The sequence below is a fragment of the Elephas maximus genome, chromosome 20 (genome assembly GCF_024166365.1).
Source record: "Elephas maximus indicus isolate mEleMax1 chromosome 20, mEleMax1 primary haplotype, whole genome shotgun sequence".
In the NCBI taxonomy this organism is placed as follows: domain Eukaryota; kingdom Metazoa; phylum Chordata; class Mammalia; order Proboscidea; family Elephantidae; genus Elephas; species Elephas maximus.
Window position 1 is genome coordinate 14,056,117 of NC_064838.1, and position 27,995 is coordinate 14,084,111.

Below are 27,995 nucleotides of genomic sequence, written 5' to 3' on the forward strand. Positions count from 1 at the left end.
GCCCGGCCACAATCGATGACTGCCCTGACAGGGAGCACAGCAGAGGACCCCTGAGGGAGCAGGAGATCACTGGGATACAGACCCCAAATTCTCATAAAAAGACCAAACTTAATGGTCTGACTGAGACTAGAGGAATCCCGGCGGCCATGGTCCCCAGACCTTCTGTTGGCACAGGACAGGAACCATCCCCGAAGACAACTCATCAGACATGAAAGGGACTGGTCAGCGGGTGGCAGAGAGATGCTGATGAAGAGTGAGCTAATTATATCAGGTGGACACTTGAGATTGTGTTGGCAACTCTTGTCTGGAGGGGGGATGGGAGGATAGAGAGAGAGGGAAGCCGGCAAAATTGTCAAGAAAGGAGAGACTGAAAGGGCTGATTCAAGAGGGGGAGAGCAAGTGGGAGTAGGGAGTGAGATGTATGTAAACTTATATGTGACAGACTGATTGGATTTGTAAACGTTCACTTGAAGCTTAATAAAAGTCATAAAAAAAAAAGTACCACTCTAAAAAAAAAAAAAAAAATACATATCAAGAGAATTTTACCAGTAATTTAAGCTCATGAAGTATATGTAAAATAGCTAAATCTTTGGGAATAATATTAAGTTTAAAAATAAAATGTGAGTTAAATATAAAAAAAAAAAATAACTTGAGGAATGAACAAAATATATACTAATAAAAAGTACCAAATGCCACAATATTTTAAAATCTAAGTCCCAAGTATAGTCTGTCTGTGGCCATGAATTATACCTATTGGAATATTTTCTAAACTGAGATGAGACTGATCTGTTGTAATTAGCATATTGATTTTATGTAAATGAGTACTTCTTTATTGCTTTAAGGGCTGATAATGATTAGTTCTCTTAACAGATTAAGCATACTTTTTCTTCTACTAGTTTCCTTATCAAAACTTTTTTTATATGTAGAAAAGAGGGCTTTGAGCTGGTGGTATAAATTATCATGAAATCCTTATAAAGTTTACTAAATAACTCCATATTCAGTTTACTTCTCTTTCTTTCTTCTTCCCTCCCTCCCTTTCTTCCTTCCCTCCATTTATTCAAATATTTCTTGAGTGGCGACCTAGTACAAATCCTAAATCCAACCCAAGACACAATAAATTCATCTGATTGTCATTCTGCAACTGAAATTCTATTCCGGTCTGCAAGTTTAATCAGTAGCTTTGTTCACAAGTCATGGATACCATTTTAAATTGGGCAGATCTCCTGGATTTTATGAGTTTTCAAGCCAGTTATACAACTGCAAAATCTAGTGTGTTTTAAAGGAAGGCCCTGGTATTTATTATTTTCTTTTCACCTAGAGTCATAGGTTAGGTCTGAAGTAGACCTTCATATTCTCTTCCTGAACTCCTTTAAGTTCTAGAACTTATGATAGCCCTGAAATCCAGCAATCATGTCTTCCGCATTCCCCTTTGTCCTCAGCATACTCCTCTTCTTTACCTTGTAGCTGGTCAGCAAGGACTGCAACACTGCAATTCAAATGCAATGATGCTTAAGTTATATGAATGTTTTCTTCAAAGGAATAATGTGAAGAAAATGTTTAGTGTGACAGAGTTTTCTGGTTCCCTGGCAACACATCAGGAATTAGGAAAAAAAAAAAAAAAGTTTCAATGCAGATATGTTCAGGTGGTGGGAAACTCTTGGCATTCCTTGATGGAGGATCTGTATGAGCAAGGATGGCTCTCAAGAAGGCACTGACTTGAAAACTTGTGTGTTCACTGGTTAAACATATGTCAGTTAAACATGTGACTATACACTTCAAACACATCCCAACTACATATGTTAGCAATACATCTAATTTTATACCAAAAATGCCATGATGTACATGTACAAACACCAATATTGTCATTGTTGCATTTTTTTGTGTGTTCAAATACCTTAAACTGCCTACTGTTTTCACACAAAATTTATCAAGCAAGTAAACGTTAAGGGGCTGACTGATGACAGCCTCAGATCAATACACATTGCTTAAAAATATTTTTAGGCTTAAAAAAAAAAAAGCAGATGCAAATTAAGTTCAGTCCCAAGATTTTATAAGAGTTTGGCTTAGAACTGATTAAAAACAGCAAAAGAAACATACTAGATTTTGAGCTATTTAAGGACAGGGACAGTATCTTGTTCATTTATACACCTCCAGCACTGGAAACAGTGCCTGAAAAATACAGCAGATGTTCAATAAATGGTAACAAAAAAATAAGCTTTGGAACTGACAGCAGGGTGAGGGAGAGGCTAGCAGTTGTCCTGGTGGTGACGAAGCGATGTCTTTCACCTTCTGAATTATAAAAAACTTTAAGTATATAGAAAAATACAGAGAAGCTGAAATATTGCATAGAATACTCATATGCCCTCCACTTAGACTTAATAGTTTCTAATGTTTTGCCATATTTTCTTTATTTCCCTTTATATATGTATGTGTTGTTGCTGTTGGCCCTTTCGAAGTCAGTTGCTACGTCATGACACTCTGTCCCTAAATTCTCTGCTATGCTTCTCCGAAGAATAAAGGTATCCTCCTACACAATCAAAATGGCATTGCATTGGGCAAATCTGCTGCAAAAGACCTCTTTAAAATGTTAAAAAGCAAAGATGTCACCTTGAGAGCTAAGGTGCGCCTGACCCAAGCCATGGTATCTTCAATCGCATCCTATGTATGTGAAAGCTGGACAATGAATAAGGAAGACTGAAGAAGAATTGATGCCTTTGAACTGTGGTGTTGGCGAAGAATATTGAATATACCCTGGACTGCCAAAAGAAGGAACAAATCTGTCTTGGAGGAAGTACAACCAGAATGCTCCTTAGAAGCAAGGATGGTGAGACTGTGTCTTAACGTACTTTGGACAAGTTGTCAGAAGGCACCAGTCCCTGGAGAAAGACATCATGCTTGGTAAAGTACAGGGTCAGAGGAAAAGAGGAAGACCCTCAATGAGATGGACTGACACAGTGGCTGCAACAATGGGCTCAAGCATAACGATTTTAAGGATGATGTAGGACGGGGCAGCGTTTTGTTCTGTTGTGCACAGGGTCTCTACGAGTTGGAACCGACTTGACGGCACCTAACAACAACCTACACAATTGCAATATTATTATAATACCTAAGAAAATGAATACGAGACGGCCATGGGTCCTTTTGTTTTATCATCATCTAATCTCCTGCCCATATGTCACTTGTCGTACTGCAGTGGAGTCCTTTGGTGGCACACATGGCTAGCATCTTTCATGTCTGCCTAAAAACTCAGTCAAATACTGTAAAAAGAGAGCTTTTTTTAAATTTTTTTATTTCCTAGAATCAGTTTGGATGAAAAAGGAGATTTTTATTTTCTTCCTGCTCCTAAAAACGGAATGCTCTAAAGTGATACATAATAAAATATGGATACTTTTGGTGGGCAGAATGTACAGAAATTAACCTTCTATCTGGAATAATTTCAATTTTTATAGTTCTCAATGTTAGGATAACTACAACAATCAAAATATACTATAATGGGCCCTAGTTATAGAGTGGAGGAAGCACTGATGGGACAGACACCTTCTCAAAGAATGTGACAGAGAAAGTGAAAAAACCTGGGACAAGGATTTGGGTCCTGAACGAGTAGGCATTCTACTACCCAGTGTTCTAATACCACTGGGAACACATAAGCTTCCAGGTCCTCACCATGCCTCTCTCACCTCGTCCTGAGGAAATCTGGGGCACTCTTTGCCCAGTTCTCTACAAATTTAAGATATTACTACCACCATTGTTATTTTTAGCTAAACTTCTTCTAATAACTGCTCAATCAGGGATGATTCATTCCAAAGACATTAATTAGTAAGTGCTATAAGGCAAAAGATATGATACCTAATATTAACTCTTTATCACTTCCTTAGTAGCAGAATCTCACGAGTATGTCAATTCTACAGGATTTTTTAGCCTCCTTATCAGCTGGGTACAACCATGTGAGTGTTTCCTGGCCAATAAGATGTGAGAAGTACAGTGTGGGACTTGTGGTACCTACCTGGCCATGCTGTCACTGCTCCCCAGTAACTATCTTAAGTTAAACTGCATAGGACTCGTTGCCCTCATTACCAAATGATCCAGCAATTATGTGGGTCTAAAATATACGGCCCATTATTTGCAAGGGCCGTGATATAGGCAGGTCTTACAGAAGGAATATCAGAGAAGCCACAGGGAAAACAGGTTCCTTAATGGAGGAAATAAATGCTCCTCAAATGTTACAGAACAAGATCTCTGCATAAACCCTCATTCCATGGTTTTCTGGAACCCTGGATAGAGTACACACAGAACGGGAGGATGTGGGTGGTAACAGGGGCCGAGCTGTTGTACCGTCCACGGTCTGTGAGGGCACAGGAAAAAATACACTCAACTCAAACAAGGGTATGGCAATTTCAGGCTTCACTGGAAACGTCGGAAGGGGAAATCAATGTAAGTCACTCAAGAAAGAATCAAAATCAGTAAGGAAAGAGGTTTTAATTGAAGCTTCTAAGGAGAGACTATAATGCAAAGTTTAAAATATATTAGCAAAAATACATCATGGTATCTCTCTGTCTCAAGCGAAACAGCTAAACTTGGAATATTCTATAAGACTTTCAGTTGTGACTGTTTAAAAGCAAATATACATATTTGCCAGAGGGAAGAAAAGGTTTGGGGGAAAAAAATGAAAAACCTGGGAAGATACACACCAAAATCTTAGTGCTAATGTGAATGACTCCAGGTTACTTTCCTTTTCTCCTTTATATCTTTATGTATTACTTGAAATTTTTAAACTGTGAGTGCATAATTTTATACAGACAAAGAATTCTGAAAAAAAATGGAAAAGTTGAAGTAGTCATACAATCACACTATAGAACTATCAGACACGGAAAGCTCATCAAATCCCAATATTTCCCAAATATCCTCCATAAAATGATGCAATGACTTGTTGCTAATGAAGGCCTGGTGCCTCATGCAATCTTCAGTTGTGGATGTGGCTAGTGGTTGAGCTCAAGGTCTCTTGAGTTGTAGACTAGAACCTCGCTTCCCATAGTATAGCGTCCTATGCCAGCAGCATCAAAATCACCTTGGATCTTATTAGAAATTCAGACTGCCTAGTCCCAACTCAGACCTGAGTGAATAAGAAACAGCATTTTAATAAGATCACCAGGTTGATTCATATATACAACCAAAAAAAAAAAAAAAAAAACCAAACCCAGTGCCGTCGAGTCGATTCCGACTCATAGCAACCCTATAGGACAGAGTAGAATTGCCCCATAGAGTTTCCAAGGAGTGCCTGGCGGATTTGAACTGCTGACCCTTTGGTTAGCAGCCATAACACTTAACCACTATGCCACCAGGGTTTTCACATATACAACAGAGGTTGAAAAACACTGAATTAGGGAATTGATTTTACCCCTTATTGAAAAAAATTTTTTTTCCAGTGGTTAAGAGCTCGGCTGTTACCAAAAAGTCAGCAGTTTGAATTCACTAGCTGCTCCTTGGAAACGCTATGGGGCAGTACTCCTCTGTCCTATAGGGTTGCTATGAGTCAGAATGGACTTGATGGTAAAGTTTTTTTTTTTTTTTAATAGTTTTATAGTAGAGCTCTTAGGAAAACTGTGGATAATGATGACATAGATTTAAACTAAGAGATACAGACCAAAATTAATATTTGATATTTCAAAACTTCTATATAAATGCTTTTCCACCTATGCCTATATATAACAATAACAACAACAGCACAACAAAAACAACTAGTACTACTATTATTATATCAAAAGAGAGCAACTAGCATTTTATGAGTCCTTACCATGTGCTGGACTTTACATCCTGTGGTCATTTGTTACATTGTTGTTGTTGTTGTTAGGTGCCATTGAGTCAGTTCTGACTCATAGCGATCCCTAAGTATAACAGAATGAAACTCTGCCCCGTTCTGCGCCATTCTCACAATCGTTATATTTGAGCCCACTGTTTCAGCCACTGTTACATTAGCGTCCCCCAATGAACCACATCAACATTTATGCATGCCCTAGTGTACTCCCTTCCTCGAATCTTGGCTGGGCGTCTGACTTGCTTTAACCACGAGAACGTGGCAGAAGAGATGCTTATGCCTTGAAAGGCCCTGGCGGTAACAGCCTTTGTTTTTTTGGAAGCCCTGAAGTACCATGTAAGAAGTCTGATCACTCTGCTGGAAATGCCATAGGAAGACACCATGTGTAGATAACACGTGGAAGAGGGAGAGGTCCGGAAACAACATGGAGATGGTGGGAAAGCCCAGCCACCCCAGCGTCACAGCTGAGTTCAGCTGCTAGCCAACCTCCCAGGCAAACGCAGTCCCGTGAGAGAATACTGACTAGAACTGTAGAAGGACCGCCCAGCTGATCCTAGCCTCACTGGCAGAATTATAAAAAAAATAAAAAGGTTATTGTTTTAAGTCACTGAGTTTCGGGGTGGTTTGCTATATAGCAATAATAAGCAAAGAAGGGCTTTTAAGTCATTTATCTCATTTCAATCCCAAAACAATCCTTAAAAAAAGGTGCTGATGACACCCTCTTTCTATAGAACAGTTTAACTAATTAATAAGTCCAATATCAGTGAGGACAGGCAGTAGGACTAGGGTTTCACTGTATAAGAACAATTTTGTGTATTATCCAACGTACACCAGGTCTGTTTCTCATCTGACGGAGGGCATTTCCTGTTATCAGCCTCACATCTTCTTACTGTAAACTCACTGGGTAATCTAAGGCCCTTTTTAGCTCTATAACTGCTTAAACTAGTAGTCCTGTGTTTACTGCAGATGGTCTTCATCATGTATCTCACACACACACACACACACACACACACAATATGGTACCAACCTACTGCCATCAAGTCCATTCTGACTTGCTGCAGCCCTGAAGGATAGAGTAGAACTGCCCCTACTCACTGCAACCCTGTAGGATAGGGTAGAACTGCCCCACAGGGTCTCCTAGGCTGTAATCTTTATGAAGGCAGACTGCCACATTTTTCTCCTTCAGAGCCACTGCTGGGTTCAAACCACCAACCTTTGGGTTAGCACTTGTGCACTTAACCACTGTCCTACTAGGGTTCCTTGCAGTAGAGGTCAGAAAGGCAAAAAATACCCTGAGAACATCACATCCCAACTGGCCAGGAAATCGGAATCCCAGGAATGACCTCGCAAGTCTGGAAGGCAAGGTTCAATACATACTAAAACGTTCTACGCGTGCTGCCCTTCCAGAACATCTTCAAACAACTCAGTCTGTCAGATGTTCCTTGGAGTCCTTTATTTAAAAAAAGGCACAATATCACAGCCTCCGTTTTAGTCTGCTAGTTTGTGTTTAGGAGTCTTCCAACAAGAAAAACACATGGCTAATCACCTCTGAGGCACAACATCACAAAGTAGCCTAGAAGCAGACAGTGGCTTTTTTTATTATTTAAATTGTTATGTGGTCAATCAAATCTAATATATTCTAATTTATTCACATGGAAGGTCAATTATCCCAATGCTCTTAACTCAGCCTGCACCTGATCTTGGTGGCCAATGGACCATTTAAAGGGCAGCTGTTTTGTCTGTGTGTTTTAATATCAATTAGATGCCACATTTTTACATTTTCCTCTTTTTCTACCATGTAAACTAACATGATCTGCTTGACAAAGTACATTTTAGTAGAGGAAAAAAACTCAGTGTTCTTTGTATTTTAAACCAAAAATAGAAGGACAAAATATTCTCTATGGCCTTTCTCTAGTCAGTGTGTACAAGAAACCCACCAGATGCATGATACAACCATCTGTTTGAAGGAAAATACCTCGACAGCTATAAGGAAATACTGGCACCACCTTAGAAAACCCCATGCTGAACAGGAGACCAGGCAGCCACGCCCTTCCATTGGCACAAAAGTAGCGTAGACCACAGGATGAGCAATTGGACTGGGAGCCCATATGCTGATGGAATGCAGGCAGCAAATCTACTTCACAGGCCAGTCATTCCTTTCTCCAAAACTATTTCGTCTTCCAATAAGCCTAAAATGCATGTCAAGTAACAACATGCATTTACTTACTATGAAGCTTTTCGTTTGTTCATTTGCTCAACAAAACAAAACAAAAACAAAAAAACCCCAAACCATTGCCATCAAGTCAATTCCGGCTCATAATGACTCTACAGGACAGGGTAGAACTGTCCCATAGGGCTTCCAAGGAGCAGCTGGTGGATTTGAACTGCTGACCTTTTGGTTAGCAGCCATAAGCTTAACCACTGTGCCACAAATAAGGGCTCCGAAATACAAGTCAAGGAACAAATGCATTTGTCTTTACCCTTACTGTAAAGGTTTTTGTTTGCTCACTTGCTCAACAGCGAAGTTAAATTTAGGTCAACTTGCTTTTTTATGTTATAATGGAGAAATTTACCAGGGAAGAACAAAATTATTGAAATAACTCCACGTCAAATAAGAGAAATTAGGGTAAAGCTCTAAGTGGAGAGATTATATCATAGTAGGAATTATATCTGGATGCTAGAAACAAAGATTAGAGACTTGAAGATACAAGGATTTATTCTTTCACATAAAAGACGACTGGCGGTTGGTAGTCCAGGATTGGGATATTGCTACCTGAAGTCCATCAGGGACTCAGACTCCTTCAATTTCTCCTCTGCCAAGCAAAGCTACCATTCTAAGGTTACCTCTTAGTCCAAAATGGCTGCTGCAGTTCCTACCATTATAATGGCATTTCAAGCAGCAGGGTAGAACAGAAAAAAGGTAAAATGGCTCCCCTCCCAGCTGCTTTAGCTCCGTTTAAACAGACTTGCCAGAAATCCCACACTATGTTTTTCCCTACATCTCACTGGCCAGGAAGCTGCTACACAATTCCAGTGCAAGGGAGGCTGAAATAGGCCATAGAATTGGCATTATGCTGAGATTGTGCCAGGAAGGAAGAAACAAAAAAATTGATAATTGGAGTAAGCCTCTATCTTATACCATTTAACGTCTTTGGAGTAGATCATCCCTGTTAAGACATTATTATTTCAAACAGTACCTAAAAAAATAGCAGCATTAATAATACCTTAAATTTGAAGACATTCCATATAAGTTATAATTTGGTTCACACAATAACAGGTGACAGCAGCAAAAATGACACTATTAACTGAACTGATATCAGAAATCAGTAAGAGTTGCTGTTGTTAGGTGCTATTGAGCTGGTTCTGACTCATGGCAACCCCATGTACAAAAGAATGAAATACTGCCTGATCCTGTGCCATCCTCAAAACCGGTGCTATGTTTGAGCCCATTGTTGCAGCCACTGTGTTAATTCGTCTTGATGAGAGCCTTCCTTTTTTTGCTGACCCTCTATCTTACCAAGCATGACGTCCTTCTCCAGGGACTAGTCCCTCCTGATAATGTGTTCCAAGTATGTGAGACAAAGTCTTCCCACCCTTGCTATCAAGGAGCACTCTGGCAGTACTTCTTCCAAGACAGGCTTGTTTGTTCTTCTAGCAGTCCATGCTATATTCAATATTGTTTGCCAATACCATAATTCAAAGGCATCAATTCTTCATCTAGCTTTCGTGTGCATACAAGGCGACTGAAAATACCATGCCTTGGGTCAGGTGCACCTCAGTCCTCAAAGTGACATCTTTGCTTTTTGACACTTTAAAGAGGTCTTTTGTAGATGATCTGCCCAATGCAATGCATCTTTTGATTTCTTGACTGCTGCTTCTATGGGTGTTGATTGTGGATCCAAGTAAAAATAGAATCCTTGACAACTTCAATATTTTCTCATTTACTAAGGGTCCCCGAGTGGTACAAACAATTTGTACTTGACTACTAATCTAAAGGTTGGCAGTTCAAACCCATCCAGCAGCACCATGTAAGAAAGGACTGGTGAGGTGCTTCCATGAAGATTACAACCAAGAAAACCCGATGAAGTAGTTCTTCTGTATCACATGGTGTTGCCATGAGTCGGAATTGAGCCAATGGCAACAGATTAAGGTTATCATTTCTTGAATACCAAATTCTGTGACACGTGCTTTATGTACTTTATTCTAGTCAATCTTCACATCAACTTTGTGAAGGTTTTATTCACTCCATTTCATGGGAGAAAACACTGACCTCAGAGATGGGAAGTGACTTTTCTAAGGTTATACACTGCTGGAAAGAGACAACTGCAATTCCACCAGACCGTTCCTAATAATATGTGTATAATCATTACCCTGGTGAGGTCATTAATACTCTGATCTGACAGTTGAAGAAACTAAGGCTCGGATAATTGGAGTGCTTTAATTTACTATAATTTTGAACCAATAGTAGGATTGGATTTTGTTTATAAAGTTTTTCTTTTTTTTTAACCCACTTGACCTTAAGTGCCCCATAGAAGGAAGCAAAGAATCTGGCTTCTCCGCCTGGATCTGTACCTTAACAGTGTTGTGATTGCAAAAACAATATATGCCCATGTTAAGGAAAAATTTAAATAATACAGAAAAGAAAGTAAAAATCACCTAAAATGCCACCAGTCAGAGATTATATAACTAATGAGAACATCTTGGTGAGTACTGTCTGAGGTTTTTCTCAATCAACAAATGAAATTATGCTAGATTTAGGAGTCTGAGTTGATTGCCAGCTCAGTTTAAGTATGACTCTCCGCTACTTGAATGGCGGCTGATCAGTCCACAGGAATTGCAAGCCTTTATTCTGCTGCTGAGATGGCTGTGGGACCTAAGAACTGTCACCAGCTATCTCTGGGCTGAGTCCTCCTGTGTAAAACAGAGAGGAAGGGGCAACTCGATTTACTCTATCTAGACTCTTCTTCAATTGTAAAGTACTATGGTTTAGTCCTATAACTTAAGTTTAACTGAAACATGTAAGTTTAGCTCTCTCTTTGTCATCAAAGCAAATAGGCACTTGGGCAAGCTAGTCAATAGACACTGTGGGCCATAAGGTTCCCCCAGGGAATATTCTGAAAACTCACTGGGGAGCAGAGGAAGTTGAGGGGAAAGGACACAGGCCCAGTCGGCTCGGTGAGGCTGAGGGAGCAGGAGGGAGAGTTGTCAGAGCAGACACAGAAAGAAAGTTCTGCAAGAAGACTCATCAAAACCTAAACAGGGAGTTACTGACAGCTTCAGGGTGGCAGGCCCAGACCCCACTTCAGGCAACACACAAGCAGGATTCTTCAGTGATATGCTAATGGCTATGGATTATTTCAGGGACTGCCACCTGGGACAGAAAGTTCCAAACGGAGAAATTGGTACCTCATGGAGATTCTGATTTGATCTGCAGGAAGACCAAGAAAATAGACAGAAAATCCATCTCTTAAGGATCCAGCAATAGTGTAAAAACAATTCAATTGCAGACAGGAAAGATAAAAGAAAGAATAAATACATTTTCTTTCAAGGTGCTTGAAAATAGTACATGAACAAGAGAACGTGCGACAGAGCAAACAAAAAGCTGAGGTGACTCATGAATGAAGATACTATTGGACTAGAAACACACCTGCTATGTGCTCATCACATGTGTGGTGGCTTATGCCACATACTTCCCACCTCAGGGAGTGTGTATTGACATACCATCTCTGCCACTTAGTAACAAGTTACCTCGTCCCCAAAAGCCTCAGGTCCCACATCTGTAAAATGGACATATAAGAGCGTCAACGCCACAAGGTGGCTATTTGCACTGAAGGGGAAAACATGCACACAGCACTAGCAGTCCTTGGCACAAAATGTGACCTTGAAGCACATTATCTTGACATCATTATTATCACTGGAGCAGTAACATAAGGCAGGAACTGGTTCTCTGCTGTATCACCAGAGCCTAGAAGAGGGCTAGGCAAACAGCTCCTGCTCAGTAAACACCTGCTGAATGAAGAAGTGAACCATGACCAGTAAGCGATAACAGGAGCCAGGCCCAGTGCTAAGCTCACCCCACAGACAATCTCAGTACTGCTCTCTGAGATAGGTTTTATCATAACTTCCATTTTACAGAGGCGTAAGGGGACGTGGAGAGGGAGAGCTTAAGTCACATTGTTTAATGTCTCACAGGTATTGAGCTATGGAGCCAGGGCTCAAGTCTACCTCTGCCCAACTCCCAGTTCATTCTCTTACCCAGGACATTAATTAAAGAGTCCATTCCTTCCTGCCGAAACACAGTCCATATACTTGCATGGCTTTCAATTCAATGACAATGAGACTGTCCTTCCTTTGAATGGGCTTTTAAGAAAATGTCTCTTTATGTTTTTCTTCCAGGAACCAAGATAAAAAAAAAAAAAAAAAAAAAAAACCCTAAAATACGACTATTAGGAAAGGCCCAAGCCTCGCATGAATTGTACAACCCCAACTGCAGACTTTTCAGGGATCTGAACATTAACGATGCACTGAAACCAATGCTCTTCTTTTTCTTTTTGCCAATTCCATAAATCTGCCTGAAATTTAAGTGTACGTTATATATTTCAGTGACTCTGGCATTCTGGCAAGTAAAAACATAAAAGCTAATTAGGCTCCCATGTAATTCTAATAGAAGAAGCATGCAGTTAGATGGAATTCTGGTGGGGAGGTCATTAATTTCAACATTTTAAAATCATCTACTATGTGTCAGGCACTGGGACGAAAGAATGAATCAGAAAAAAAGGACCTTCTGTCTAGTTAGTGTTCCTCAGCCTTGGCACTACTGTCACTGCGGACTAGATAATTCTCTGTTGTGGGGGCTACCCTATGCATTGTAGGATCTTAGGCAGCAACCCTGGCCTCTTCCCACTAGATGCCAGTAGCATCCTCTCCCCTATATGGGAAAACCAAAATGTCTCCATACATTGGCAAATGTCCCCTGGGGGACAAAATTAACTCCAGTTAAGAACCACCGGTCTGGGAATCCCTCCCACACAATCTAGAGAGATTTCAGAGAAGGTGATACCTGAGGCAGGCACAGCAGGAAATGGGAGGTGGAACATTCTGTGGCAAGGGTACCTGGGACAGATGGTAGGGTCTACGCCAGCAATGCAAGGTAAGGTCACCTGAGGGCAGATAATACAAGTGACTGAATCTCTGACTCAGTAGTTTATACTCCCAGTCTGTAGGCAATGTGGATCAGCTCAAGTTTGTGAGCAATAACTGAGGTACAACGCACTAAAAGCAAGTCCTAACGGGTGAGCTTCAGGGGTGCTGCAGACGCAATTGCTTGATTAATACTTTCATTAAAGAAAAGCAGGGGATGGAATAATTACAATCCCTCCCTGAAACTGTCTACTTCACAGAGTGGCTAAACATTGAAAGTTTTCTGATTTTTAAAATCAAAATATTCTAACACATATAAAGTATTCTGTACACTATGTGACATATAGAACACTCTCATCAATGTTAATTCCTCATTGTTATCATTGCTGTTTGTGCTCATTAAAGGCAGACACGGTATTGATGGCCAATGTCAGCATTTCTCAGATCTTTTCCAAGAAGCTAGTATCTGGGAAGTGTTAATAATTTCTGCACACACGTACAGACGTAAACTCAGTAAGAATTCTTTTCTCTAAAATTTATTTATAAAAAAGGAATCCATTTGTAACAATGGTTGTAAAACACAAGAAAATTTTATCTCCATATATTCTGTGATAAATGTTAAAATTTCCCTATTTTTTATAAAATAAGGAAAATAGCACATAAATCAAATTTCTATCTTTATTAGAAGCAACTGTCTACGAGGTCACCCTTTTCCCGTCCTTTCTCATGAGTTCACAATGGTGCCCCACCTGTACTTAAAAAAAATGGAAATACAAGGTTGGAAACCATCGTCCTGATTAAGCTGACTGGGACTGTATGGGAAGTCCTCAGCTTTGGTACCCAGAGGTTGTGCAAGGGCAATAGGGCTATCTTGAAATGAGGAGAAAAAAAGTGTCGTCATGTGAAAAGGTCAAGGAGAAAACCATCTCACCAGCTGTCTCACACGTCACTCTACAGCAACCAACTGACAGAGAGTGAAACAATCTCCAGGAGGTATGAAAAGAGCAGCAACAGCAGCAGAAGGCCAGGGAAACACAGCTGTGAACACCCAGACAATCGGGCATCACTGTTCAGGAGCTGAGGGTCACCCCTGCCTCTGTGCATTTGAGGCAGTTTTCTCCCATGACACACTATGTTTTATCTTCCTGAATATTTAACAGCAGAGACCCGGCCCAGCCCATTCCTTTGGAGAGTGCTCGAATGGTTACTGAAAGCGACACTTTTCTAATTATTCTGTCAAGCATCAATCTTGGGGGTTCCCAGTTCCTCAGAGCTCTGACTGACAGGACAATCAGTGCTTTACTTAAAGCATATGCACCAACCTCCCTCCCAGCCAGCAAAAGCTTCCCAAATGCTGAAAAAACAGACCACGGAAGGTGAAAAGTCCCCAAGGGCACAAGTGACATTTTACAAGTTGATGCACATGCCTTTCTTGGGAATAGTGCTTTTCTGTCTGGCATCCCTCTGAAATGGGACATCCCAATTCCAAGAGGTGTGTACTTCCAAATCTCGACCATCGTGCCTCAGATTTACTCCTCATTCACTGGGGCTGCTGAAAACCCAATCAGAAGGGCACAGCCAAAGGGGCAGCCCCAAAAGCTCTCCAGCTCAAGACAGACCAGTGTGCCCAGTGGTGGAGCAGGACTCTGGACCCCCAACTCTAAATCAAAACCTGTACTTTTACCTTTCGTATGTGCTGAACTTCTGAAGGGGAGAAAATGAGAGGGGGTGGAACTATCACAACAGGAGAAATGATAAACAGTTAAGTGCTCAGCTGCTAACCAAATGGAGCCTTAAAAAAAAGGCCTGGTGATCCTCATCCAAAAAAATCAGCCATGAAAACCCTACGGAGCACAGTTCTACTCTGACACACATGGGGTGGCTATGAATCAGAGTCAACTCGATGGCAACTGGTTAGGATTTGGTTTATTTTCCTCTAAATATTTCCTCTATATATTTCACTTTAACAGATGTTAGGCTTGAGTGTTGCCCTTAAAAATTGGATTGCGCATAAATTCTGGGACAAAATATAGAAAGAGAAATGAAACTGTGAGAAGAGCAGTATTTCAGCTGGTTAGAGTGTTAGGAGGCAGCTCTGTGAGAGCTGCCTTAAACCATGAGGCTGCATGCACAGAGTGGTGTTAAAATCAAAAGTGGGTATGGAGGACGGACGCGGTTTATATACCTGAGAGCTATCAGGGTAAATCAGAAGAGGGGGCTGGAAAAACACAATTGCCTGAAAAATGGTATATGGAAAAGAAACTAGGGGATGTAAGGTCACTTCCCTTAAAGATAAGTAGAATAAAACAAATAAACATATAAACCAAACACATTGCCACCCAGTCAGTTCCGACTCACAGCAACCCTACATGACAGAGTAGAACTGCCCCATATGGTTTGCAAGGCTTTTATCTTTATGGAAGCAAACTGCCACATCTTACTCCCATGGACAGGCTGGTGGGTTCAAACCGCCAACCTTTTGATTAGCAGCCAAGCACTTTAACTACTGTGCCACCAGGGAAAAAAGCAGATAATTTTGAGTCACTTAGACTAATACTAACTAGTCTCCTAGCTGGTCTCCTTGTTTCCTCTCTTCCCGTTCCACAATGCATCCTCCCTACCTTTGTCTAAGATTTCATCATTCTGGTGCTTAAAACCGTTCAAAGGCTTCCCATTTTATGTGGGATAAAATTCAAACGTACTCACTTGGTCTCCACTGCCTATCAGTCAATTTGTTGTACTGCGGTTGCTTGTGTGTTGCTATGATGCTGGAAGTTGTGCCACTGGTATCTTATATACCAGCAGGGGTACCCGTGGTGGACAGGTTTCAGCAGAGCTTCCAGATTAAGAGAGACTAGGAAGAAAGGCCTGGTGATATACGTCTGAAAATTAGCTAATAAAAGCTTTATGGATCACAACAGAATATTGTCTCTGGACATATCATCAGGAGGGATCAAGCATCTGAGGAGGACGTCATATCTGGTGAAGTAGAGGGGCCAATGAAAGCAAGGAAGACCCAGTGAGATGGGCTGGCACAACAGCTGTAACGATGGGCTCAAACATGCCAGAGATTATGAGGAAGACATAGAACTGGACAGCACTTCGTAGCCATGAGTCAGAGAGGATTCAACAACATCTATCATTAACTCGGTCTACGAGGTCTTCCCTAGCTGTCGCCAGCTTAACCCTCATCTCTTACCTCTCTTGTCCTCACTCATTCTGCTCCTGAAACACTCTGTTTCCTGCCTTTGGGACTTTGTATTTGCTTTCCACCTAGCTCTTTCCACTTAGCCACAGGCCAGCACAAATTCATTCATTCCCTTACACCACTGCAGTCTCAGCTCCAATGTCACCTCTTTAGGGAGGCCTTTCCTGGCACTCCATCTAAAGTAACTGCTTACTCGCCAGTGAGAAGTTGAGAATGGACCTCAGGCCTCCAACTACGGGCAGCGTGACTGGCTACACTGACTTCCCATGGGCTACTCCCAACCAATGACGAGGGGAGGAAGGACTAAGACAGTTTGGTTCCTGGGAGACACGGGACTTCTCTAACAGCCAATGATGGTTTGAAGACTCGCCCACGGCCTTGCCAAAACTTCCTTAGATTGCAATGCAGTTTAAGACACTTCCCCGCTCAACCTTCCTTCCCCTTCTCCTATACTCGGGGTCTGACGATTTCTCAGCATCTCCTGGCTCCCTCCCCAATTTCATTTGTGGGTTTCTACTCTAATAAAACCCTGACACATCTAATACTGTCCTGGTGTCTGGGATCCAGACTACCACACTCACTGTCACCTCGCCCTGTTCTACTGCCCTCTTGGCAACTACCACTCATGAAAATTATCTAGAGTGGTACCTGGTAATCTGCATTTTACCAATCCCTCCGGGTGTTTCTGAGGCATGCTCCAGTTTGAGAAAAAATGACCTGTTACACAGCTAATTACAGTCAGAGTAAGAATCAGGACCCAGCCCTATGCCTTCAAGCTGATTTCTCAGCAAGCAGTACATTTAACCAGAGCACATTATCCTGTAGGCAAGGTAAGCGTGGTGCTTAACCTCACTTTTCCAGGTCACTTGTAGTGAACAATTTCACCTGGATTTCACCACATCTGAAACGCATGCGAAAACTGTTCACTGCAGGTTAGTAAGCACAAGTAAACCCAGGCTTACCTTGCTTATTGGGTCATCTGCCCCTGTCAGGGATTGTAAATTTGAAAAAAGGCTTTGATTCTATAGGAAGGTGCTATGGGGTTGGGAGAGAGACAGATGCTGGCCATACCTAGAAGTAAGATCTCTGAAGTGGTGAAAAATGTGAAACTGTTTACTACAGATGATCTGGTAAGCAAGGTAAACAATGTGCTTACCTCGCCTATTAGATAATGTGCCCCTGCATTTAACAAAACACCCCCAAAAAACCAAAACACAGGCCTCAGGTTATATCTCTTCTTAAGCACTCTGCTTTAAAAAGGGCATTTAAATGATAGGGTGTTTTTGTTTGTTTGTTTTTTATATCTGCTTTTTTTCTTTTTTTATTGTGGTTTAACTGCAAGTTTACAATTCATGCCAGTTTCTCATACAAAAACTTATACACACATTGTTATGTGACCGTACTTGCAATCCCTATGTGACAGCACACTCCTCCTCTCCACCCTGTATTTCCCGTGTCCATTCCACCAACTCCTGTCCCCCTCTGCCTTCTCATCTTGCCTCTGGACAGGAGCTGCCCACACAGTCTCATGTGTCTACTTGAGGAGTATCATTTTATGTCTTATACCCAGTGCCATCAAGTCGATTCTGACTCATAGCGACCCTATAGGACAGAGCAGAACTGCCCGATAGAGTTCCCAAGGAGTACCTGGCGGATTTAAACTGCCGACCCTTTGGTTAGCAGCTGTAGCACTTAACCACTATGCCACCAGGGTTTCCTTATGTCTTATACTCCAGTCTAATCTTTGTCTGAAGAGTTGGCTTCGAGAATGATTTAGTTTTGGGCTAACAGACAGTCCGGGGCCCAGGACCTCTGGGGTCTCTCCAGTCTCAGTCAGGCCACTAAGTCTGGTCTTTCTACTAGAATTTGAGATCTGCATCCCACTTTTCTCCTGCTCCATCAGGGATTCTCTGTGTGCTCCCTATCTGGGCAGTCATCAGTGGTAGACGGGCACCATCTAGTTCTTTGGTCTCAGGCGGATGGAGTCTCTGGTGTATGTGCCCCTTTCTGTCTCTTGGGCTCCTATTTTCCTTGTCTTTGGTGTTCTTCATTCGTCTTTGCTCCAGGTGGATTGAGACCAACTGATGCATCTTAGAAGGCCACTTGCTAACTGGTGGGATTTACATCAACCTTTTAAAAAAGGATTTAATAAACGGACATTATCTTAATTTAGCAGGCAAAGTGAAGGTATTTCTAGAACATTGATTTGATCATGGTTGGCTGCCTCCATGTATCTTAACTGGCTTTGTAGCTTTAAAAAAAAAAAAAATTTAAGCTTTTAGGCAATAAAAATCAACTCAATTTATACCCCTCTCTTGTAATCTGATGTTCTGCCATTACTAACGAGGAAAAGCAGCAGCAGCTATCAAGGTGACATCTGGCAAGATGAAATGGCACTGAAGTTTGTCATTATCGATTTCTATGTGGCAAAACCTGTGTCTTGTTCTCCTTTCTATTTCCCTTTTAGATCAAGTACTATGATCTCCAGGAGGAAATGCTAAGGTTTTGGGGAGTGGTGACTGCTCAGCTACAGTGCAAGCAAGTATGATAAAGACAAAATGGGTTGATTACAATCAGGGAATTATTTTATGGTATGAAATATTATCCAGTTGTGAACTTCCAAGATAAAAAGATAGAACACGCTTTATTGCTTACAAAAGGGAGGCAGCGAAAGTTTCCTTTGTAACATAAATCCTTAACTGTCTTTTCCTGGGGAAAAAAGGTATATTAAACCTAGTCCATTATAACATCTAGACAGAAGTTAAGATTCTGAAAAGTGGGAGGACTTAATTTGTTTTTGAGAATTGAGAAAGGGAACTTCCACGATGATACAATTTCAGAGAGCAAGGGCCGTCCTTACTAATTAATGGTCTCTGGCCTGCAAAGTCATCTGTAGAATTTCTAAAGGTTTCTCCCAACTTTGTTTTTCCTTTTACCTCTTGAGATTGTTATTATAAATACACTTAACTGTATAACGTTCGGACACCCTGGAGGTGTAGTGGTTAACCAAAAGGTCGAATCTACCAGGTGCTCCTTGGAACTCTATGGGGCAGCTCTACCCTGTCCTATAGGGTAGCTATGAGTCAGACTCGACTCAATGGCAAGGTACCATACCATATAATGATTATTCTCTGTAATCTAAGTTTTTAGTATAGTAGCCAAATCTCTTAATCTTTGTAAATCACAATAAAATAATAACTCTGATGTAATTCTATAGTTGAAAATATTGAAGAGTATGAAGTTTTCCAGTTTCTCACAATTTTCTGACCAAGACCAAAGGGTCTGGTTAAAGCACGTATCATACCTGCTTAAGCTCTAGAAAGAACAACTTTGACAGGTGAAGTGGGAAAAAAAGCCACTTCACTGTCTTCCTATAGCACAGAAAATAGATGAAACGGGAATGCTTGGGATGACAGATTTTTCAAATAGAGCTTTAGGACAAGAGCAATGTCTTTGGAAGCTTAAAATGCAATTTTACCTTGAACCAGTATTAGAGTACAATGTCCTTTAAAGGGAGTATTCAAAAATTATAAACTATTCATATTCACTCAACAAATACCTATTAAATGACTACTATACCCTGGTGGCGGCATAGTGGTTAAGAGCTACGGCTGCTACAAAAGGTTGGCAGTTCGAATCTACCAGATGCTCCTTGGAAATGCTTTGGGGCAGTTTGACTCTGTCCTATAGGGTGGCTATGAGTCAGAATCTACTCGACGACAATGGGTTTTTTTATGGCAGCATGACATAAGAACCAAGAGTTCTTGGAAATGAACAATAACTAAAAGTATAATGTGCTAAGAGCTTTATATGTCTTACTGAGCCATTTAATACTCACAGAAACCCTGTGGAGTTGGTTCTGTTAATACCTCCATTTTACTGAAAGGGCAAAAAATAAGGCTTAGAGTTTATTCACTTGCCAAGGTTACACAGCTAAGAGGGGAGGGAGCTGGAATTTCAAACCAGGCTGACTTGTAAGCTGGCCTAAGTTCTTAACTACCACACTACATTGTCTAACATTAAGCCAAGTGCCCTGAAGAATATAATGCGTGATCCTCAGGAAACTTTATTGGGGAAAACAGATGGGAGAGAAAATAACTATAATATAGTTGGCCAATAATACGTTACAAATATATGAAATAAAGGCATCCTGGGGAGAGGAGTGCCAAATGCTAGAAGATATGCCAGTGGAGCAGATGCGGGATGGACTTTAACCTAGGAAGAGGCAAGAGAATCAGCTCACTTATATTTGTTTCCTGGCCTGAGATTATACGCGTCCAAGAATTTCCCTGGAGTTAATTTATTTGCTCAAAACGATCTATTTTCAGCACCCACCATATGCTGATATAGTGCACACATGGTCCCGTATTTCATGAAGGTTGTAGTCTAGCAGGGGAAGTTAGGCAGTTTTCAAAGGTGTTCACAGCAAAATCTCCCATCACACATGCTCTTTTGCAATGTGACTTTGCAATTCTTATATTAAGAGGCCGAGTCTACTTTTCTATCCCCCTTGAATCTGGGCAGGACCAGTGACTGCTCTGGTCAATAGAATACGACAGAAGTGATACAGTGCCAATCCTGGGTATGAACTAGCCTGGCAGCTTCCATTTCCTGGCTCTTAGAAGCCAGTCACTACATTTGAAGTGACTGTCCTGAGACCACCATGCTGACAGAAGGCCAAACCATGCCCGTTAGATAAAGTGCAACGTGGAGAGAAAGAAAAAGACCAAGTAGCAATTAGATGCCAGACATGGAAGGAAGCCAACTCGGATGTCCAGCCCACTTGGGCCTTTAGATAAAGAAGAGCTCCCGCTACTACTGACGGTAGCTGCATAACTTAGCCCAACCAGCTGACCCCAGGGAACATACCAGATCATGAGACAGAAAACTAAATGGTTGTTTTAGCCACTACTTTTTAGAGTGTTTGTAATGAAGCAATGAATAATGAAAACATAATTGAATACAGAATGACCAATATGCCTACATAAACAAGAAATACAGTATAATTTGAGACATAACAAGGAATGTACTCCTGCCTTCAACCAGGTCTGAGGGGTTCATGGAAAGCTTCTCAGTGTGTCCTTTGGGCAGAGACCTGAAGGCTGAGTAGAAGAAAGAAAAAACACAAGAGGCAAAAAGAAGCACCCAGGCAACTTTCTGAGGATGGGGATGCACTTGGACACACCACAAAGTGAGAGAAAATCAGTGGCCAAATTGTACTGAATGGATAAAAACGGGCATGAGGAGGTCCAAAGAGTTAGGCAGGGGCTAGATCACACAGAGCCCTGTAAGTCACAGTAAGCATTTTGGACTGTATCCTAAGAGCAAGAGTAATTAAGCAAGACGAGTGACAGGACAAGGTGTACCATCACTGTGATTGCCACGGGTGGGTCTCCAGGAGAGTCAAAAGGGGAGGCTCACTCACAAAGGGCCTTGGAGATTCCAGTGCATGGTGGCTTACATGAATCTTAGGCTTTTACTCAACCTTTACTGTAGACCTCACACTTCTAGAACGCTCTGAGGTAAAAATGCTAAGAAATGAGGGTGGTGTCCAGGGACTTAGCTTTCTGAATTCAAACTTTTCAGTTCGCACAATGAATTTAAGTGTGTAGTCCATACATAAATCTGACCTAATTCAGAGAAGCGGAGTGCAGCTAAATTTAATACACTAAACTAAAACAAATGACATGGTTCGAATAAGAAACTTAAACGAACTTTTCACATTTCATGTGGTTTTCTTAGGCCCAAGTTAACCACAAGTTGTATACACAAGTCTCTTAAGGTTTAGCCCCCGCTTCAGTTTTCTGCTTCTATAGAGTCTGCATTTTATTTCATGACATGCTGCTCTCTAAAATGCCCAGATGTTTTTAAAAGGCACCATTTAGATGGGCAGATGTCCCCTCCCATCCTCGCCTATTTCCTCTACGCCACATACACAAGAAAGAAAGGAGATGTTGCTTTCCGAGCACAGCTGTGCCAGACCTGAAATGGGTACTCCAGTCCTCACTACAAGGGGGCCACAGGCTGGGAGGGTGGCAGACAGTGCAAAAAGGGAGGCCTGACACAAACATGTGCTGCCTGAGGCAAGAAACCACAGGAACTAAAAAAACAAAACAACAACAACAAAACAGTGAAGAAAAAATCTGTTTAGGAGAATATATAGTGAAACCTGTGAGAGCTGAACTTAACGGGGCTGTCTTTTGTTCTGGTCTCACAAGTTTTCCGCCTTTGACAAGGTGCAGTATTGCCACCTCCTACTGCTCCCTATCAGTGGAAAACATTTGAGTTTTCCTTCCCTGATAGGTTTCCACCTCTCACACAGATGCCAGCTTTTGCAGTTTTACTGTATAACATGTTGCTAACAGTGGTTATCTCTGTTGGGATCAGGGTGGTTTTTAGTTTTGGTTGGTTTGTTTGGGGGTATTTTCTAAGATACACAAGAATGACCTGAGCAATTAAAAAGTATCATGCCAGTATATTATTAAGATGGTATTAGAATGACATTTGGCCAGCGCACCCAGAAAACCTAAAGTCTCTGAGTCATGGCTATCAGGTCACTCCACACTGTCACTGAGAGAAATAAATGTGTCAAAACAGTAAGGCAAGGCAAAGTGATCTTTAGTATTAGCTGAGGACGGAGCCCTCACATCTTAGTAAGACAGAACTGCACTGAGGACTTCTTCATCAAAGTTCAGTTAAATAAGTCAGGACTTGCTTTCTCCACTCCAGTCCCCACACCCAAGTATCCTAACTTACAGCTCCATGAAATCAGAAAACCTCACCCTTTTACAGTATTATAGGAAAAACGGCCAGAGAAAAGGAGCGGCATTTATCCCAGAAATAGCTACAGCGATTAGGCTTCCGCTTTGTCTGGGGCTGGATATAAAAGAAGGAGGGGGTTAGGAAGGGAAATAATGAAGAAACGGGGGAAGAAGAAAGCAAGAGGGTTTGGCCAGCTCTAGGTCTGTTGGTTAAGAGCTCAGCTGCTAACCAAAAGGCTGGCAGTTTGAATCCACCAGCCGTTCCTTGGAAACCCTATGTGGCTGTTCCACTCTGTACTTCAGGGTCGTTATGAGGCGGAATCAACTCAAGGGCAATGGGCTCGGTTTTTGGTTTCAGGTCTGTGTTAAGGTGACCCGGTGGAGCAATGGTTAAGCGCTCAGCTATTAACCTAAAGGTGGGTGCTTCAAGCCCACCCAGTAGCTCTGTGGGAGAAACATCTGGCGATCTGCTCCTGTAAAAATTACAGCCTACAGAACCCTATGGGGCAGGTCAGTGTTACCCTCAGGCAGGGCTTCTGAAAGTGCTCTGGATTTTTAACCGGACATCGTGACTCCACCCAAGACACACACACAAAAAACACCTTAATGAAACAAACCAGATCAGTGGTTCTTCTCCTGTTTAGCAATTGAGAGGTGAGGAAAAAAGTAGATACAAAGAACTTGTTCTCCCAGAAGCCAAAAAGTGATTATGGAAAACATATTAAGCATGCACACGCTTACAAAAGCATCCTAATTGTTACCAATAAAAGAACACTCAAAAACCCTTCTGTGTGTTTAGACTGTCTGATGGCATTTAAGACATACAAAATGAGTGAAAGAAATTCAATGTTGCATTAGAAATAGGCAATATCACTGGAAAAATCGAGTCTTGTTTCTCTCTATTACTTACTTTTGTCCGTCTGTGGTGTCATGGATTGAATTGTTTTCCCCCCAAAACATGTGTCAACTTGGTTAGGCCATGAATCCCAGTATTGTGTGGTTGTCTTCCATTTTGCGATTGTAATTTTCCTGTGTGCTTGTAAACCCTAATCTCTGCCTGTGGTTAATAAAGCAAGATTAGATTATGTTCAAGAGGATTAGGGTAGAATGTAACACCCTTACCCAGTTCACATCCCTGATCCAATGTAAAGGGAGTTTTCCTGGGGTGTGGCAACACCCTTTATTTTACAAGAGATAAAAGGAAAGGGAAGTGAACAGAGAGTCGGGGACCTTATACCACCAAGAAAGCAGCACCAGGGGGCAGAGCACGTCTTTTGGACCCAGGGTCCTTGTACCTGAGAAACTGCTTAACTAGGGGAAGACTGATTACGAAGACCTTCCTCCAGAGCCGACACAGAGAGAGAAAACCCTTCGCTGAAGCCAATGCCCTGAATTTAGATTTGTAGCCTACTAGACTGTGAGAAAATAATTTCTCTTTGTCAAAGCCATCCGCTTGTGGTATTTCTGTTATATCAACAGAAGAGATCACTGAGACAAATGGGAATCCATAAAATGAGTCCAACAAGGACATAGTAAACAAGCTTCCTTCTTGAGTTTTAGCACAGTAATTCATTTCTTTGATATATGGAAAAATAAAGTCACATACGCAAATATACTTACATTAAAAAAGAAAAAACTTGCTTTTAAAGAGCATGCTTCCATTCTTGCAGGATGCAAAGTTAGCAGCAACGTGTCATGCTTTAGCACCAGATTAAAAATTTGATAACCATACATTTATTATAAGATACATGGATTCTTTTTTTTTTTTTTGAGTTCTGGTGGCACAGTGGTTAAGAGCTCGGCTGCTAAACAAAGGCTGGCAGTTTGAATCCAGGCTCCTTGCAAACCCTAAGGTGCACTTCTATTCTGTCCTATAGGGTTGCTATGAGTCGGAAATCAACTCGACAGCAACGGGTTTGATTTCTTGGCATCGATTTTTGTTATGTCATTTTTACATTTTATTATCAATTGGCTTACTAGGCTAAAATAAAATATTCTTGATGATAAGAATATGTCTTTAGCGAACTATCACTTTAAGTAGATTTATTTAGTTTAATCATGTACAGATCATCTGAAGAAATCTGCCAATGTCTAAGTATCTGTATGTTCATTGGTTTTGATTTAACATCTGGGATCATTTAGCAAAATACCTTGTTCAGGGAAGATGGGAGCCAACCAAGCTCAACTAAATGGTCACCAGTGTACCATTTCAGGGAATGACCAAAAAATAAATAAAGCAAGCATTTAGTATAGTTCCATGTCTCCAGTGGAAAAAAAAAGAGATACCACAGTTCCAATTCCACTTGTAAATTTAGACCACAAAAGTATCAAGATGATCACATTGTTGTTGTTGTTAGGGGCAGTCAAGTCGGTTCTGACTCATAACAACCCTACGTGTAAGAGAACGAACCGTTGCCAGTCCTGCGCCATACTCACAATTATCACTGTGTTTGAGCCCCCTGCTGCAGCCACTGTGTCAATCCATCCTGTTGAGGGTCTTCCTCTTTTTCGCTGACCTTCTACTTTACCAAGCGTAATGTCCTTCTCCAGGGACTGGTCCCTCCTGATAACATGTCCAAAGTATATAAGATGAAGTCTCACTATCCTTGCTTCTATGGAGTATTACAGCTGTACTTCAGCCAGGACATATTTGTTTGCTCTTCTGGCAGTCCACGGTATATTCAATATTCTTAACCAACACCACAATCTAAATGCATCAATTCTTCTTCAGTCTTCCTTATTCATTGTCCAGCTTTCGCATACATATGAGGTGACTGAAAATACCATGGCTAGGGTCAGGCATACCTGAGTCCTCAAGGTGACATCTTTGCTTTGTAACACTTTACAGAGGTCTTTTGCAGCAGATTCGCACAATGCAATATGTAGTCCGATTTCCTTACTTCCATGGACATTGATTGTGGGTCCTAGTAAAATGAAATCCTTGACAACTTCAACATTCTATTTATCATGATGTTGCTCACTGGTCCATTTGTGAGGATTTTTCTTTTATGTTGAGGTATAATCCATACTGTAGGCTGTAGTCTTTGGTTCATCAGTAAGTGCTTCAAGTCCTCTTCACCTTCATCAAGCAAGGTTGTGACATCTGCACATCACAGGCTGTTAATGAGTCTTCTTGCAGTCCTGAGGTCAAGTTCTTCTTCACATAGTCCAGCTTGTCAGATAACATGCTCCGCATACAGACTGAATAAGTATGGTGAAAAGATACAACTTGATGCACACCATTTCCTGAGTTTAAACAATGCAGTATCCCCTTGTCCTGTTCTTGGTCTACATACAGGTTCTGCATGAGCACAATCGAGTATTCTGGAATTCCCACTCCTTGCAATGTTATCTATAATTGGTTATGATCCACACCACTGAATGCCTTTGCATAGTCAACAAAACATAGGTAAACATCTTTCTGGTATTCTCTGCTTTCAGCTAAGATTCATCTGATATCAGCAATGATATCCCCTTTTCTACTGCCTCTTCTGAATCTGGTTTGAATTTCAGCAGTTCCCGGTTAATGTATTGCAGCAACTGTTTCCGAATTATCTTCAGCATACTTTTACGTGCATGTAATATTAATGATATTGTTCAATAATTTCCTCATTCCTTTGGGTCACCTTTCTTTGGAATGGCCACGCATATGGTTCTCCTCCAGCTGGCTGGCCAAACAGCTGTCTTCCAAATTTCTTGGCATAGATTGGTAAATGCTACCAGCTTTGTCTGTTTGTCGAAACATCTCAGTTGGTCTTCTGTCAATATCTAGAGCCTTGTTTTTTGCCAGTGCCTTCAGTGCAGCTTGGACTTCTTCCTTCATTACCATCAGTTCTTGATCATATGCTACCTCCTGAAATGGTTGAGTGTTGACTAATTCTTTTTGGTACAGTGACTCTGTATTCTTTTCTTTTTCTTTTGATGCTCCCTGTGTCACTCAATTTTTTGCCCATAGAATGGTTCAATATTGCAACTTGAAGCTTTGAATTTTTTCTGCAGTTCTTTCAGTGTTTTTTTTTTTTCTGAGTCGAATCTTTATTTAGCAAGCAAAGTTCCTTCCTGATAATCTAACCATGTGAGAGTAAAAACTGTGTGCCCAGCACCCAGCCTCCAAAAGAATCTCCAGCCAGAAAACGAGAAATTAAGAGTCCTTCTCCTTCTTTGATGCTTCAGTGTTGTGAAGGAGATGGTTTAGTGGAGGGCTGACCATAGGACTGTAAAGACCCTCCAAACTGTTCCCTGTTCTGGAGTCTACAGAGAAGCAGCAGAAACTGGACCAAGAGGCTGGCACCTCATGCTCCCGGTCACTGGGCTTCAGGGATCTACACAGGAAGGAGGGACCCCAGAGGCCAAGACTCCAAGCAGCTGGGGTCTTGGGTCCTGGCTCCCTTGGAGTCTGGATGCAGCAGGGGTTTGGGGCTGGCTTTATTCCTCTGAAGCTCAAAGCCAGCCCAGCATGGAGAAGCAGCCATGCACAAGAAGTAGTCACCACCCCTCAGAATGTACTGTGATTTTTTCCAAAGTCATCCCTTTGGTTTCAGGGACACAGAACACAATGAAGAGGATGCTGAAGATACAGGAGGTAGAAGAGAGCCAGAAGGTGCCACAGAGCCTGAGCGGCTCCATGAGGCTGCTGAAATCTTGTCACCAGAAAGGCTGTGAGCCAGTTGGTGAGGATGCAGATGACAGTGGCTGCACCCTTAACGTGCAGAAGGAAGATCTCTGACATAAGTAGCCAGAGGATGGGCCCCTAGCACAGAGCAAAGCCAGTGAGGAAAAAGCACATGGTTCCCACAGCCAATCAGGCCAGCCCTGCCCTGTCATCGACACACTCCGTGGAGATGGATGCCAAGAGGTCCACGTGTGAGGAGTTGCTGGGGCCACCCTAGGCCAGATTGACGTAGGCACCAAAGGTGTTAGTGCTGACCACCATGATCATACTCGACAAGGCCAGGAGCGGCCTCTGTCCAGCTCTGTCCACGATGAGCACTGCTGCGGTGGTGAACACCACCTGGGTGACACTCAGGATGACCGAGGCCAGCTGGTCACGTTATAAACCAAAAATAGTGGCAGC

General features: G+C 41.7%; 1 protein-coding gene and 1 pseudogene across 2 annotated transcripts in view; both read right to left on the bottom strand.

Annotated features, from left to right (window-relative positions):
* Positions 1-27,995, bottom strand: part of SUCLG2 (succinate-CoA ligase GDP-forming subunit beta) — a 345,782-nt gene that overhangs the window by 79,503 nt on the left and 238,284 nt on the right. The gene's annotated exons all lie outside the window — the stretch shown is intronic.
* The window catches only part of LOC126064355 (solute carrier family 2, facilitated glucose transporter member 8-like), a 43,860-nt pseudogene continuing 16,876 nt past the window's right edge, over positions 1,012-27,995 (bottom strand).